Source organism: Eurosta solidaginis, chromosome 1 (genome assembly GCF_040869045.1).
Source record: "Eurosta solidaginis isolate ZX-2024a chromosome 1, ASM4086904v1, whole genome shotgun sequence".
Classification (NCBI taxonomy): Eukaryota; Metazoa; Arthropoda; class Insecta; order Diptera; family Tephritidae; genus Eurosta; species Eurosta solidaginis.
Window position 1 is genome coordinate 275,883,749 of NC_090319.1, and position 11,474 is coordinate 275,895,222.

The window sequence follows — 11,474 nt, forward strand, 5'->3', positions numbered from 1 at the left end:
CTAGAAAAATTTGAAATAATCCCGAAAATGTTCCTCAAATAATCCCGAGACGGTAGTTTAATAATCTCAAAGTATCTAATCTATAAACAGTTCTAAAACGATTCCGAGCACAATCCCGATATAATCCTGAGGTATTCTAAAGTAGTTCCGAAAATATTCCGTACACGGTTTCGAACTGGCCCAAATAGTTCCAATTTCATTCTAAAAAATATCCAAAACTGTCTTGACTTAATCTCCGCAGTACGGAAATGGTCCCGGAATGATGCCGAAATTGTCCCGTAAGTAACCAGAACACACAATCTTTTATACTAACATCTATATAAACCATGAACTGTGCATACGTATATTATAAATGTGAAAGTTGGGATATTAGATGTCTGGATGAACCAAAATACTGACGACTTAGGGAAACGTTGTTAAGGGGAGAGGGGATGCAAAGAAAATTACGTAATTTTCAAATGTGCGAGGGTTACTTGGCTCCACATATGCAAAATCAGTGAAATCTGATTATTCCGCATTAATAGATTCTTGTGTTTTAATATTTAAGTATAATTTGAGTAAAAATATCATCCTATCCATCTTCATTTAAGTATTAAATATAGATATAAATATTCCATGGAAGTAATAATTTACCAGGAGGTTTGATTGATAATACATGTCCAAAAATGCCGGGATAGTTGTCGAAAGCTGTCAAGTGATTTTTTCAAAAAAAGGTAAACGATTTCATGTGGTTTTGTAATTTTGGAGATTTTGTTGTGCACAGAAAAGAATTAACTAAAAAGGCGATTTGCGCGAATAGAATTGTTATCTCCAATATAAATTTTCTGTTATAGGAGCCAAATAAGCCTATTTAGTTAATAACTATAATGGAAATTTTTAATTAGTTAAACAAACAGATTCATATTTACGCATATTCCAGCGAAATAAAATGAACGTGGCTTTGACAAAACATTTTGCTATACTTTTTCATAAGAAAATTTCCTAGTAATTGTTTGTTTATATATATGCGACCCGGCCTATGAAAAGGTGGCTTATGACTCAAAAAAAATAATGCAAAAGAAAAACTATTAAGAAACTGAAGAAATGCATTGTTTGTGTTTAACAGCTGTTTCTTTTTTGAGTCATAAGCCACCTTTTCATAGACCGGATCACATATGTATGTATATTTGCACAGTTGAATTGCGTTATCAAATTGATATGTCAATATTTCTTAGTAAGACTGTATTTTTAAACGGGTTTATTTAGCTTGACTTGACAGGCTGGTTGTCTGGTTGGCTGGCCTGCACGAATTTTGTAATTGAAATTTAAGTAACTTCCCGTTAAGCTACAAGCTTGAAACATGGAATGTAGTTCAGAACCCGATGGCAATGCAATAATAAGAAAAAACTCCGATAGGTGGCGCATGGATCTAAATATTTCAAAAAATCGTATTTGTGGTCCGATTTGGTTCATATTTGGAACACATCTATATATAAAAAAGAAAGTGATGTTAGTCACACTACGCATTACTCAAGAACGGATGAACCGAATTGGCTGAAAATTGGTGGAAAGTAGCTTAGAACCAGGGAACGGACATAGCATACTCGAGATATAGCCAAAACGTGGACCCGGGCACCCCTAGAATGTGTTTATACAATATGGATATCAAATGAAAGCTGTTGATGAGTGCTTTAGTACAGGGTAGTTTACATACCTATTGGTGACTAGGGTCTCGAGATATAGGCCAAAACGTGGACCCGGGCACCCCTAGAATGTGTTTATACAATATGGATATGAAATGAAAGCTGTTGATGAGTGCTTTAGTACAGGGTAGCTTTCATACCTATTGGTGACTACGGTCTCCAGATACAGGACAAAACGTGGACCCGGGTACCCCTAGAATATGTTTGTAGAATATGGATAACAAATGAAAGCTGTTGCTGAGAACTTTAAAGTAATTTTCATTGTGATATTCGATTTAGTCGCATCAACCTGGCAAAACTGATAAATAAGCATGCGAAGCCGAAATAAAGACATAAATTAATAATACCCACATACCTATATACATATGTACGTCCTATTCGATTTGCCTGAAATTTGGTGTATTAATTTACCTATATTAGTATTTACGATCCTTTTTTCCGGTAAATAGACCAGACGCGGACTGGGACTGGGATTAGGACTAGGACTGGGGTTGAGACACGGAGTTGGACTGGGATTCGGAATAGGATTCGAACAAAATACATACCACCCTCTGGGACACGCAATAAGGGATGAAGAAGAATGAGAAGAACTTGACAGAAGCGAAAAGAGGGAAGGAGAAGGAGACTGAGAAAGAGATAGAGTGAGACGAAATAGAGATAGATGAATCGAAAAAGACGGAGGGAGGAGTGAATAAAAGGATTAAGAAAAACATAAGAGGAGGGAGGCAGAGTTAGACGGAAAACGCTTATTAAGATGGGTGCAAGTAGACCAAATTTAGCGCAGAACAACGTCTGCCGGGTCTGCTAGTAATACATACAGGAATAGAAAGCGACCTATGAAAAAATTCGCCGCTAGGTGGGCAAGGATCGAGATATTCAAAAAATCGTGTTTGTGGTCCGATTTGGTTCATATTTGGAACACATAATACATACAAGAAGAGAAAGATACCTATGAAAAGGTATACAAGACCAGGTTATGCTTATGCTTAAGATAAGGTTATGCTACGCTTCACATTTTTAGTAATTTCATGTGCACAACGCTTTTATTTAATTGTCTGATCAACGCCCTAGATTGATGAGGAGTGTGATGACTAGTACCTAGGACCTGCCTCATTATTTTCTAGCTTTTAGTATTATTATTACTTCAGATAAGTATTGTTTTCAATAAAACCGCTTAACTTAAAAATTTGTTTTTAATTATTTTATGAGTGAATAAATACAGAAAAGTACAAATGCACAGTGGTCGGTTCCATATGCCAAAAATAAAAAAATCAAAGCTAAAAGTTTGTCGCCAAATGTGTCGTTAGTATCTCTTATTAGAACAGCCTTTTGAAAGGTATATTCGTGTTTTTTGTATTCGAATTGTACTCTTTAAGAATAGCTTCAAAAGTGAGGTTATGGTATTAGATAGTTTTTGGAGTGTGAGCAAGTTAAAAATAAAGTGCAAGTTAAGCTATTAAAAAATACAAAAATTATCATTGTATTGATATAAGTAAAAATTAATATTGAATTCTAAGATATTTACTTCATTTTGAAATAATTTTAATGTCTTTAGCTTGTAGTGTTCTTTTTTGTTATTTAAAATTTCACCAGTGCCCTTTATTAGTGTTTGTTTGTACAAATATTTTAATTTCAGCTATAGTTTTAGTTATGTGCCTCACCGATCCTCACGTTGGGTCTTATATCGTATTATTAGTCAAAATTTTGAGATTCTAAGGTGTTAATATCAGCTTCCACTTTCTGCCACGAACTATGTTTTGCGACAGTTATCTGATAGCGTCACACTGATAAATTATTATCGTATGTTATATGTACTTACATGTAACATACGACAATATTTTATCCAGTCGACGATATGCAAATGTAAACTTTTGTGTGTGTTTGTTGTTTTGTTATTGTTGTGTATGCAAGATCTTTTAATAACTTTAATATCTTTATTTAATCATATTAAACATTGCATTGGCGATAGAAATTTAAAAAGACCAAACGATTTCTTTCTTTGTTTTTTGTACGCATGCGGTGAAAATGGATGGTTGTGGGTCGGTATGAAGGTATCACCCGCACCAATTTTATGAAAAAATAATTCCCACATATTTGTAAAGCCGTGACCAAAGTTTCACGTTGATATCTCTACTGGAAGTATTTTTTGCCACCAACTCTATATAAGACCGACCAGCGTGAATTGGTACACTTAATTAGTCCAGGGTGTTATGTGGACGGTGCCTATTGGGCGATTTGCAGCCAGGGGATAAATTCGGCTGTATTCGACCGGAGCTTTCCCGATACCGGGCCACCTCGGGAAGCGGCCCCAATAGCGAAGATGATGGCGTGAAGATATAGCGTGCGATAGTATCGCGAGGTTGCGGTGGCTCGATGAAGTGGTTCCAAACCTCCAAAGGCAAGACACGAACGCGTGGTTTGAGGTGGTGGATAAAGTACAAATTCCCACGGTACCAAAAGTTAAGGTGTGGATACCATACGTGATGAAGTCGGAGGTCTCGGCCTACGGAGGATGGTCAGTTCTACATCTTCCAAATAAACAAGCAGGCGGAGGATATATTGTACATGCAGCTTGGCAAAATGTTCTGGGGTACAAGCCAAACTTACATGCGACTCAGGAAAAGAAGAATAACAATCCTAACATGTTAGAATTTGGCGAAGTCAAAAAGGACCTCAAAATCCTAAGAGAAAGCCGACAGGTGGAGGTAGCCGACGTCAAAACGAAGAGGACCAATAGCCAAATGGTGCTACGTGTCGCACAGAGGAACACCCGGCACAGCATTTACGACCCGAGAAAAGAAGTCCCGAGGATACCAATTGCATTTGAGGCTGAAAGGGCCTCGGAAACGTTTAACCAAACAGCCAAGGGTGGACAAAGACGTCAGGACGAATGTACCGGAGGGGGACAAACAGCCCAATGGTGCTGCGAGTCTTATAGATAAACCTCCAACACAGTAAAGTGGGGTCGAGCGAACTACTCCTAATCCTTGAGGAGGGTTCGTTTGACGCGGCGCTGATCTAGGAACCGTGGCTCTCATCGTGAGGAATGGTTTCTGGACTCAGCGCGCGCGGATTTGGCGCAAACACAACCTTAGACTAACAAAGTTGCTTTTATAATTAAAAAGAGAGGACGGTAGACTTATGACGGGTATTCCGACTGGGCACTGCCTTCTGGCGTTACATGCCTTTAAATTAGGCTTGGTCAGTGACAGCAGATGTAGAAAGTGCGGGCTGGAGGAGGAAACGATCTAGCATGTTCTGTGCTCGTGCTTGCCAGGCTAAGACTCCAGCTATTAGGAGTGATACAGCTGTCAGATCAAGAAGCAGTAAGTGGCTTAAGTCCTATGAAGCTTCTAGTATTTGCCAAAAGGAGTGAGTTATTTTATAACATAGGTCCTGGTTTTTGATAGGGGTTTTCAGTCCGGCCGGTAAAACAAACTTCTGGTATGTCTTGTGTATTTCAATGCACACTAAGAGTTCTGTGTAGTGTGTTGACAAACACAATACACAAAAACAATTCGAGTGTTTTATTACTTTGTGTTTGGCAATGTGCATCGTAAAGTCGAATACTACACAATGAACTTATGCTGATGAACACTTTTGTTGCAGTTAGGCCAACGGGCCAATCATCGTCCTCACTGAACAATTGTGGTGTGTCGCAAACTCGGCACGGGAGTGGAGGCACCACAATTGCGTTTGGTTTAAATTTAAATGAAAAGAAAAAAGAGGCGAGATATATTCCTCGTTATAATAATTTCTTTATTATAGTGCAAAATTAAATTTGAACAATAATTACCTTTTTGTAATAAAATGTGGCGGGGCTCCTCGGACGGTGTTGTAGTTCGCTCAACGATCGCTGGAAAAGTAGACGGTTGCCTTGTCGAGGACAACCGTTGAACCGCGGAAAAAGTCTCCGGTTTTAAGGGGAAGCTTCCCCACATAGTTGTACCGGCATACATGTATATGTGTACGGACAACATAACCCTATCTATGTACACATATACATGCAGGTGGGCGAACTAGGGGTCGATAAAGTGGTGCTATTAGGGTGGCGCAAATTAAGAAGAATTTAGGCTTCGGGCCTAAACATGCCGGCCCCCTTGCGGTACGCAACAGCCCAGATTCCGCCCGAGCGTCCCCGACCACGATTTGTCTTAAACCTAGATACTAAAATTAAACGATGCGTGCCGGATGGCGCGACGGCATCCTCCTTGCCTTCGCCGTTATCTGTAGCTAGGACGAGATAAAGGAATGGTAAAGTAAAAGAACGATGAACGCCGGATGGCGCGACGGCATCCTCCTTGCCTTCGCCGGTACCTGTAGCTAGGACGAGATAAAGGAATGGTAAAGTAAAGAACACGCATCATATATTTCTTGCCAGTTACTACAGAAATCCATTTATTGTGTGAAAAGGAAAGATGTTATTCACATATATATAAAGCTTAAAACTACGTAACGTAAAGACGTGTTAGATTGGGTGGGTCCCCGAGAGCACCCATCCAAAGATAGTGCTTTGGGCAAGGAGCGAGCCAAACGACGGCGGTAACGTGCCCGGTGTAATTATTTCCGCGTAAACGTCGCCGCCCAGAACGAGGCGGATTGGTGTTGATGCGTAGAATTGTGGATCTGCCAGACGAATGTGTTCGTAAGGAGCTGCGACGCTGGGGTCGACGCTATAAGTTGGGCTGACGCGCCTAAACTCATGGACGCAGACTGCGTGAGTCGTCACCGTCTTGCTCTGTCCATATTTGCCCCTAAATCTGATAAAACAGCCGGTTTCGCCGGCGGCGTTGGTCGTCGGCAGTGCTAACTCTCGCGCCAGCCTGCGGTCGATTGTTGTGCGGGGGGAACATGCATCAATGAGTGCCCGGATGAGATGTAAACGCCCCCCGGCTTCCACCTTCACAACCGCAGTCGGCGCCAGAGTAGCCATTGGGCGAAGGATTGGGCCGGCTATAGTGCGGGCCGGCATGACTCCGTTCCGGAAGGAACTGTTGTGTGGTAGCTGGCGCGGCCGAGTGGCCAGTCTACCGTCTCGGTTTTCTTCGTGGAGGTGTCGTACAGTGCGTAGCTGGCGCGGCCGAGGGGCCAGTCTACGCTCGCGCTTCTCTCGGTTTATTCGTGGGCGTCGTCTCGTAGGTGGGCGGAAAGGCCGTGATTCCGCTCCACTCTTTTCTCGTCGCTCGTGGGCTAGTAGGGGTCGGAACGGCCGTGGGTCCGATCCCCTACTGTTTGGTTGTGCTATATGGGTGCCTGCTCCACTCCCGGATGGTAACAGTTGCTCGTCGGTAAAGGCCGACTCGGACGCGTGGAGAGACAGCGCCTCATCCATCGTCCCGTCGTCCACCTCTTGCATAGTGGGCATCCGCTCATACCCTTCTTCCTCTTCTTCCATGACCAGCTGGTTCCAGCTCTTCGGTGGCTCTGGCTCGGACGACAAGTCCTCCATCGACAGGTGCAGCGTGGTATGATGGTTGCTACCACATCTTCGGCACCTGCCCTGACTCGTGCAGTCTCGTGCACGATGTACCATTGAAAGGCAATTTTGGCAGTACTTGGCCTTTATAATTTCGCGCAGTCGTTGCAGCGGGGACTTCGCGCGGTATATTGGGCATGACCTGATTGGGTGTTTCGCGTCGCATAAGTGGCACGGCTTTGGATAACGAGCGGCCTGGCGCTCGGTCCTCTTTCGTAGCGAAGCGTAACGAGTCATTCTATTTAGAGAAGATGGAATAAAAAAATAAAGGGAGCTTGTTGATTTATTATGACTAGGTTACGCGTTCGGCGGCGAGTAAGCCCCAATTCTATATTCGGCGCTTTTGAAATTTCGCGCGTGAGTAGGGTGAAAACATGTCTAAATGCCTACGAGAATATATTCATCTCGCGTACGTTATGTGCGTTGCTTCTTTCCCCACACGTTATGTGCCTGGGTCATTAGTGCCTTATTCTGTTTAATTTTGTGTCATCCGGTAGCGCTTCAGCTAGTCAGGCATACTAGTGCTGCAGAAAAATTGACATTTAAGTTGCTTGGTACTCACATTTTGGTACCGAACCGGGTAGAGAGTGTATAATGTGGGATCTTGCGAGTCGTTGTTATTTGTGTTGTTGGTGCTGAAAACCAACAACTTTCCTGCCCGCCACAAAAAAAATGTTTGGTCAGCAAAATTTTATGCCATATAAGAAAAAAAATGAAAAATCTTCGTTTTGGACTAGGCGTAAAATTTGTCGAATGAGCCATTCTTTTGTATTGCCCTTCGATTATTTGTTCAGCTTTTCCCAATTACGCTTTTAGTCCTGTTTTATTGATGGTCTTTACTAAAAGGCACGGTTCCAGAAGTGTAGTTGGTTCCGATGCCGATTTGCCAGAAACGGGTTTTTGGGTACCCGTTTGCATCTTTTTATGCATCCCTAATATGATGTACATTTAAAACTCGGCATATATATGTACATTCGTTGGTATAAGTATATGGGCAGTCAGTGCGCGGACTTTACCGCATTGGTAGATTGACCAACCTTTTTGACCCATTTTTCATACCTGCTACTCCTACCACCAAACTCAAAAAATCTAACACCATTTCAATATCTTCGCATTAAAACCAAATATTGTAATAATTTGGTATTGAATTGTCGCGCCCACCCAAAATAACATTAAGGGGTGATGCTGACCAATCCAATCACATTTTGAAACATTTGTAAACAGACTTCAAAGACAAGAAATAAAGTTGCTTATTAAATGAATGTAGTGAATGCGCACGCATATATATTCCTGCTCTATTTTCATCAGTTTGTGTGCACAATTCTGAACGAAAAATAAAGTTTAAAGTAAGAGAACATGTCGGTGGTTTTATGGCAGTATTTTTGGCACATTGGAAAAACCTACCACTACCAACCTTTTCATTATTTAGAGTCCGCGCACTGGTATAAGCATACCAACGGCAAAGGCAAAAACGAAACAATACTCGCGAACATTGATACATACCTATGTACATATATATAACGTAAATTCCACAGAATTGAAGCAAACGGTAGATTGCTTCATTATTTTCATTTTTTACGCTGGTTGGAGTACGATGTTCGGTGGTCATTGTGGACATGGTAAGTGAATTTTAATTGCATTTGATAATTTAATTCATAATAAAATTTACATTATGTTATTTATTTTATTTTTCAGGGGGATATGGGCCCGGACACCGTGGATTGCACACAGAAAACATCTTTCTTCCAAGCCTTATCGATTCCCACCAAGATTTCGAAGGGTACTATTGAAATCATCAACGATGTACCTATTTTGTAACCTGGTGATAAGGTCGGTGCTCATGTGTGAGCTCATTTTTACACCTCAATTTCAGTAAATTACAAATTGGAATATATTTTCTGTCTACATAGAATCGCACTTTGCTTGCCTGTCAAGTTGTATTGGACGTAGGGCGATTCAAGCAAACACAATAAACTTTATACATCATATATGTAATTCTTGATGAGTACACTATCTCTTCACATTCGTAAATTGTGAAGATAACAGTTTTCCCTTGTGCGGCTTACAATTCACACGAAAATAAAACTTCCATTATGCTTCGCCTTGCTATTATCGGAGGCGCCGGCATGACCGGTCAATGTGTTGTTGATTACGCTTTGGAAAAAGGGTTAAAAGTTCGCCTTTTGTACCGCAGTGAATCGACATTACCCGATCGTTTTAAGGATTTAGATTCATTAGTATTCCAAACCTTATGCACAATAATAAATTACTGGTGTTTCCGAAGCAACATTGCTGAACATGTTAAAAAGCTCGCCCTTTTCATATGGTTTCGTAATGAAGCATCTTAATTGGGATACAAAAATACAAAATAACAATATTAAATTATAAATGCACTGAAAACCGATTAGTGTAAACTGTAAAAATTAATTTAATTGAACTGATTTGATTAGTTCATTGCTGTTGAGACCCAACTTATTCTGATATTCGTCGTAGGAAAGGCGAGACGGATGCCAGCGATGATGCTGGAGAAACATCTGGGGAGGGTGACAAACATAATTCTGCAGCAGATTTATCATGAAGAAGTTGTAGATGAGCTATCAAAAACGAGTCCTTAAGGAATGGACAAAATTCCTGAAATTTTGGATTCAGCGTTGAAAGGTCTTCCAGACAGGTGGAAGAACTACGTTATTCGTGGCATATTTACATGGATTATGATATGCGGCTTTGCATTTATAATATACGGAGGTCCGTTAGCACCTATGATAACGACGCTCCTTGTACAAGTTAAATGTTAACCAGATGTGATTTCCATTGGCTATCAAGTTTATCGCATACATGGTCTACCATGGTTCCGCAGTTTTGTCCTGGTATGTTCTTCTAACGTTCAACTCTTCTTCTATGGTGAAAACTTAGTCGACTATTTTGGTGTAGTCATAAATCGTGTGGAATATTTAAAGTTTTGGTAATTTATCATTGCTTCCTGTCCTTTGCGTTATGTTGCATTGGGTTTGTATGGTTTGTGCTGAGTCTGGTGAAAAAGTATTATATGAATCAGTTCAGTTTGTTCGCTTGGACTCATGTCTCGTTGCTGATCGTGGTTACACAGGGTTATTTAATAATACAAACTATTCTTGAAGGACTTATTTGGTTTATATTTCCGGTGTAATTAAACTAAGACCAAAGAAAACATGGGAAGGTTTTATTGGTGGTGGTTTTGCTGCAGTAATTTTTGGAATTATCTTTTCCTATTTCCTTTGCCATTGTCAATACTTTGTATGTCCAATTTTATTCGGAGGAATTGGGACGCATGAACATGGTTTGTCAGCCAAGTTATTTATTCACAAAATTACAGCTAAAGTATGTTTGGTATGGGTAAATCTATAAGCATATGCATTTGTGTGGCACTCAGTTGCATTGAGCTTATTCAGTTCAATTATTGGACCATTTGGTGGTTTCTTCGCCTCAGGATTCGAACGTGATTTCAAAATAAAGGACCTTGATGACATGGACATGGTGGAATAATGGATCGCTTCGACTGTCCATTTTGGGATGGCAACTTTTGTGAATGTCTACATTTTTAGCTTTATTAGACCTCCTGCACCATCGAAGATATTAACACAGATTTACAATTGGAAACCGGAGCCACAACTACAAATTTACAAATCACTCAAAGAAGGTCTTGGAGACTCAAAAACCAACTACAAGAACAAAAAGAACCCCAAGCACTGTCACCTCAATGCAACAGCAGCAGCAGCAACCACTTTGATATTTTTCATTCAATGCAGCAACCTCATTTGCTTTGGTGTATGTATATGTAGGCTACCGTCTGTTTAGTAAGCTGGTGCTGTATGACGATGAAAATGTGGCGGTACGCCGTGATATCGTGTGGCAGACGCGGATTAGGGAGTTGTACTAATAAGCCATGTGCGGAGATTTCATCCTTTGCTAACCCCAATAGCAGATATTGCGCTTCAGGTCTAGCTAGAATTGCTTTCATCTGCAAGTTTGCTAGCAAAAAATTGTGTCTATCGGATAAAATCCGCAATATTTTCATTGCAATATGGAATTTGTGTTTGCTGCTGATTGCATATACTAATCATGCCATGCCTGTTTTGTATACCAATTTGCCCGTTTTCATTGCATGCGCCGCGCAACAAAATAATGTTGTTGGCTAACTGTTGGTGATTGGGTTTTCGCCAAAAAAAACATCATATGATGATATCACATCAGCACATGATTCCAAACACATCATGTGATAATATCACAGATGATTGTAGTTTTGGTGCTTGTGATATACATGAAACGAGTAGTGAAAG

At 40.6% G+C, this 11,474-nt stretch overlaps 1 long non-coding RNA gene across 1 annotated transcript in view; it reads right to left on the reverse strand.

Annotated features, from left to right (window-relative positions):
- LOC137237342 (uncharacterized) overlaps positions 1–11,474 on the reverse strand; it is a 212,336-nt gene that overhangs the window by 176,675 nt on the left and 24,187 nt on the right. The gene's annotated exons all lie outside the window — the stretch shown is intronic.